Source organism: Gigantopelta aegis, chromosome 13, assembly GCF_016097555.1.
Source record: "Gigantopelta aegis isolate Gae_Host chromosome 13, Gae_host_genome, whole genome shotgun sequence".
Taxonomy (NCBI): domain Eukaryota; kingdom Metazoa; phylum Mollusca; class Gastropoda; order Neomphalida; family Peltospiridae; genus Gigantopelta; species Gigantopelta aegis.
In genome coordinates, this window is record NC_054711.1 from 4,611,302 (window position 1) to 4,617,375 (window position 6,074).

A 6,074-nucleotide genomic window follows, 5' to 3' on the forward strand; every position below is an offset into this window, starting at 1 on the left:
TAAAATAACGAAATATTGCCGTTTCAACTTTAACATAGCCCCTTTAAAATAACGAAAAATTGTAGTTTCAACTTTGATATAGCCCCTTTAAAATAACGAAATATTGTAGTTTCAACTTTGATATAGCCCCTTTAAAATAACGAAATATTGTAGTTTCAACTTTGACATAGCCCCTTTAAAATAACGAAATATTGTAGTTTCAACTTTGATATAGCCCCTTTAAAATAACGAAATATTGCCGTTTCAACTTTGACATAGCCCCTTTAAAATAACGAAATATTGCCGTTTCAACTTTGATATAGCCCCTTTAAAATATTGCCGTTTCAACTTTGACATAGCCCCTTTAAAATAACGAAATATTGCCGTTTCAACTTTGACATAGCCCTTTAAAATAACGAAATATTGCCGTTTCAACTTTGATATAGACCCTTTAAAATAACGAAATATTGCCGTTTCAACTTTAACATAGCCCCTTTAAAATAACGAAATATTGTAATTTCAACTTTGATATAGCCCCTTTAAAATAACGAAAAATTGCCGTTTCAAACTTGATATAGCCCCTTTAAAATAACGAAATATTGTAGTTTCAACTTTGATATAGCCCCTTTAAAATAACGAAATATTGCCGTTTCAACTTTGATATAGCCCCTTTAAAATAACGAAATATTGCTTTTTCAACTTTAACATAGCCCCTTTAAAATAACGAAATATTGTAGTTTCAACTTTGATATAGCCCCTTTAAAATAACGAAATATTGCCGTTTCAACTTTGACATAGCCCCTTTAAAATAACGAAATATTGTAGTTTCAACTTTGATATAGCCCCTTTAAAATAACGAAATATTGCCGTTTCAACTTTGATATAGCCCCTTTAAAATAACGAAATATTGCCGTTTCAACTTTGACATAGCCCCTTTAAAATAACGAAATATTGCCGTTTCAACTTTAACGAAATAGTTTCCCTTTAAAATAACGAAATATTGCCGTTTCAACTTTGACATAGCCCCTTTAAAATAACGAAATATTGCCGTTTCAACTTTGATATAGCCCCTTTAAAATAACGAAATATTGCCGTTTCAACTTTGATATAGCCCCTTTAAAATAACGAAATATTGCCGTTTCAACTTTGACATAGCCCCTTTAAAATAACGAAATATTGCCGTTTCAACTTTGACATAGCCCCTTTAAAATAACGAAATATTGCCGTTTCAACTTTGTTTCAACTTTGGCAGTTTCCCTTTAAAATAACGAAATATTGCCGTTTCAACTTTGACATAGCCCCTTTAAAATAACGAAATATTGCCGTTTCAACTTTAGCCCCTTTAAAATAACATAGCCCCTTTGACATAGCCCCTTTAAAATAACGAAATATTGCCGTTTCAACTTTGACATAGCCCCTTTAAAATAACGAAATATTGCCGTTTCAACTTTGACATAGCCCCTTTAAAATAACGAAATATTGTAGTTTCAACTTTGACATAGCCCCTTTAAAATAACGAAATATTGCCGTTTCAACTTTGACATAGCCCCTTTAAAATAACGAAATATTGCCGTTTCAACTTTGACATAGCCCCTTTAAAATAACGAAATATTGCCGTTTCAACTTTGACATAGCCCCTTTAAAATAACGAAATATTGCCGTTTCAACTTTGATATAGCCCCTTTAAAATAACGAAATATTGTAGTTTCAACTTTGACATAGCCCCTTTAAAATAACGAAATATTGCCGTTTCAACTTTGATATAGCCCCTTTAAAATAACGAAATATTGCCGTTTCAACTTTGACATAGCCCCTTTAAAATAACGAAATATTGTAGTTTCAACTTTGATATAGCCCCTTAAAATAATGAAATATTGCCGTTTCATTTAAAATAACGAAATATTGCCGTTTGAACTTTGATATAGCCCCTTTAAAATAACGAAATATTGTAGTTTCAACTTTGACATAGCTCCTTTAAAATAACGAAATATTGTAGTTTCAACTTTGACATAGCCCCTTTAAAATAACGAAATATTGCCGTTTCAACTTTAACATAGCCCCATTAAAATAACGAAATATTGCCGTTTCAACTTTGATATAGCCCCTTTAAAATAACGAAATATTGTAGTTTCAACTTTGACATAGCCCCTTTAAAATAACGAAATATTGCCGTTTCAACTTTGACATAGCCCCTTTAAAATAACGAAATATTGCCGTTTCAACTTTGACATAGCCCCTTAAAATAACGAAATATTGTAGTTTCAACTTTGATATAGCCCCTTTAAAATAACGAAATATTGCCGTTTCAACTTTGACATAGCCCCATTAAAATAACGAAATATTGCCGTTTCAACTTTGATATAGCCCCTTTAAAATAACGAAATATTGCCGTTTCAACTTTGACATAGCCCCTTTAAAATAACGAAATATTGCCGTTTCAACTTTGACATAGCCCCTTTAAAATAACGAAATATTGTAGTTTCAACTTTGACATAGCCCCTTTAAAATAACGAAATATTGCCGTTTCAACTTTGACAGCCCATTAAAATAACGAAATATTGCCGTTTCAACTTGATATAGCCCCTTTAAAATAACGAAATATTGCCGTTTCAACTTTGACATAGCCCCTTTAAAATAACGAAATATTGTAGTTTCAACTTTGACATAGCCCCTTTAAAATAACCCGTTTCAACTTTGATATAAAATAACGAAATATTGTAGTTTCAACTTTGACATAGCCCCATTAAAATAACGAAATATTGTCGTTTTAACTTTAACATAGCCCCATTAAAATAACGAAATATTGCCGTTTCAACTTTGACATAGCTCCATTAAAATAACGAAATATTGCCGTTTCAACTTTGACATAGCCCCTTTAAAATAACGAAATATTGCCGTTTCAACTTTGACATAGGACCTTTAATTAATGTCTTGTGACAATCAAAAAGTAATATATTTTAGACAAATGTGTACATCATGCTATATTCAGACTTTCCCGTCGCTGCTGTGATTGTACTTTGTAGATCTGTTCTTCACAAGTGTTTACCTGTATCAGTTGTAGTACCTTCAGTCGACTTAGTTTATTTACACAGTTATTCACTGTTCTCATTGTATCGCTTCTAAGGCTTAAATCAGTTGTTGTTTCCAGGTCTACAATCATACCTACGCAGGGGCGAGACTAGCTCAGTCGGTTGAGCGCTCGCCTGAGGTGCTTGCGTCGCAGGATTGAAACACCTCAGTGGATCCTGTGAACTGTGGGAAAGTGCATGTACTCCCTTGCTGCATTAGGAAAATATAGCGGGATTCCTCTGATGACTACGAGTCATAATTACCAAATGTTTGATATCCAATAGCCGATGATTAATTAATTTTCATACCTACGCAGGGGCGAGACTAGCTCAGTCGGTTGAGCGCTCGCCTGAGGTGCTTGCGTCGCAGGATTGAAATACCTCAGTGGATCCTTTCAACTGGTCAAATGCCGTGGTATGTGTTTTCCTGTCTGTGGGAAAGTGCATGTAAAAGATCCCTTGCTGCATTAGGAAAATATAGCGGGATTCCTCTGATGACTACGAGTCATAATTACCAAATGTTTGATATCCAATAGCCGATGATTAATTAATCAATGTGCTCTAGTGATGTCGTTAAAACATTTTTTTTTTTTTAAATACCTACACGTCCATGTTACGTATGTACTTTTATGTCATTTACAGTACTAAAGTTAAAAGTTTGTTTTGTTTAACGACACCTCTAGAGCACATTGATGTATTAATCATCTGTTATTGGATATCAAATATTTGGTCATTTTGACATATAGTCTTAGAGAGGAAACCCGCTACATTGTTCCATTAGTAGCAAGGGGTCTTTCATATGCAGTATCCCACAGACAGGATAGCATATATCACAGCCTTTTATATACCAGTCGTGGTGTACTGGCTGCAACGAGAAATAGTCCATTGAGTCCACGGACCTGGATGGAGCGCTAAATACCACTGGGCTACGTCCCTGCAATAAAACAGTTATATTTCCAGGACTACACCACACCTACAAAATAAAATGAATGTATGTACGTTTATGTCATTCATAATACTACACAAAATCGTGTGTGTACATCGAACAACAAATTAGAGTAGGCCATTTTTTTCGAGGTAGGGTCCAGTTCTCGGAAACACGTTTTTTGTTAGACCTAACCTGTGTTATTTATTGTAATTTCGTATTGCAATAAGTGGGGGAGGGGGATAGGGGGAGAGTTGGGCTATACACCCCCTCCAAATCACACCTTTTATTTTTTTTTCCTGCACCACCTGTTATGTTTGTCTGTCTAGGCGGGATCTCGCACTCGCCTGAGATACTTGGGTCGTAGGATCGAATCACCTCGGTGGACCCATTCTCTGATTAGGGTTTTTCCCCCCATCCCATCCAGTGCACCATGACTGGTATATAAAAGGCAGTGGTATGTTCTGTCCTGTCTGTGGGATGGTGCATGTGAAAAGATTCCTTGCTGCTAATGGAACAAATGTAGCCGGTTTTCTCTAACACTATGGGGGCGGAACGTAGCCCAGTGGTAAAGCGCTCGCTCGATGCGCGGTCGTTCTGGGATCGATCCCCGTCGGTGGACCCATTGGGCTATTTCTCGTTCCAGCCAGTGCACCACGACTGGTATATCAAAGGCCGTGGTATGTACTACCCTGCCTGTGGGATGGTGCATATAAAAGATCCATTGCTGCTAATCGAAAAGAGTAGCCCATGAAGTGGCGACAGCGGGTTTCCTCTCTCAATATATGTGTGGTCCTTAACCATATGTCTGACGCCATATAACCGTAAATAAAATGTGTTTAGTGCGTCGTTAAATAAAACATTTCTTTCTTTCTTTCTAAGACTATGAGTACAAAATTACGAGTTTGGTGTCCTATAGCCAGTGATTTATTAATCAATGTTCTTAGTGGTGTCGTTAAACAAAACGTTTAATATTTGCCTGTCGCTCCTTGACATCTGTGGTAAAGCGCTCACTTGATGCACGGCCGGTCTAGGATCGATTCCCGTCGGTGGGACCATTAAGTTATTTCTCGTTCCAGCCAGTGCACAACGACTGATATATCAAAGGCCATGGTATGTGTTATCCTGTCTGTAGAATAATGCATACAACAGATCCTTTGATACTAGTTTCCTCTCTAAGATTATACGTAAAAAATATTTTTACTAAATGTTAGAGATCCATTAGCCGATAATTAATAAATCATTGTTCTCTAATGGTGTCGATAAACAAAACAAACGAACTTTTAACAGTAAAAGCAATAATTAACATTCCCCCCCCCCCCCCCCCCCCAACAATAAAATCCCGTCTTCCCCAATACGTATTCGCTATGACGGATATAGTAAAGCCACAGACATCCTCCATCCGAATGTCCCGGAACTCGGTTTACTAGTCAACAAACAGGACCAGAGCAAGAACAAAGACTGGGGTGGGGGTGATGGACAGTTAAAACTTAAAGTTTGTTTTGTTTAACGACACCACTAGAGCACATTCATGTATTAATCATCGGCTATTGGATGTCAAACATTTGGTAATTTGGACATATAGTCTTAGAACGGAAACCCGCCTCATTTTTCCATTAGTAGCAAGATGTTATAATTTTATATGCACCATCCCACAGACAGGATAGGACATACCACAGCCATGATTAATAAATTAATGTCACACTGAATGTGCTCTAGTGGTGTCGTTAAACAAAACAAAACAAAGTTTAACTGAAAACTATAAGTCAGAATTACAAAATCTTTGACGTCCAATTGCCGATGATTGATAAATTCAGTGTGCTCTAGTGGTGTCGTTAAACAAAACTAAATTTAACTGAAGACTATATATGTCAGAATTACCAAATATTCGACATCCAATAGCCGATGATTAATAAATTCAATGTACTCTAGCAGTGTCGTTAAACAAAACAAACTTCAACATTTTCGCAGATGTTGGATACAAAATTTGGTTTTTATAGATGTGTTGAAACATTTCTCTTTTTCTTTCTCTCTTTCGCAATGAAAGGGGGTTCTGCCCGCACACCCACCCTACCCTTTCGTATCCGCCAGTGACGTTCAAG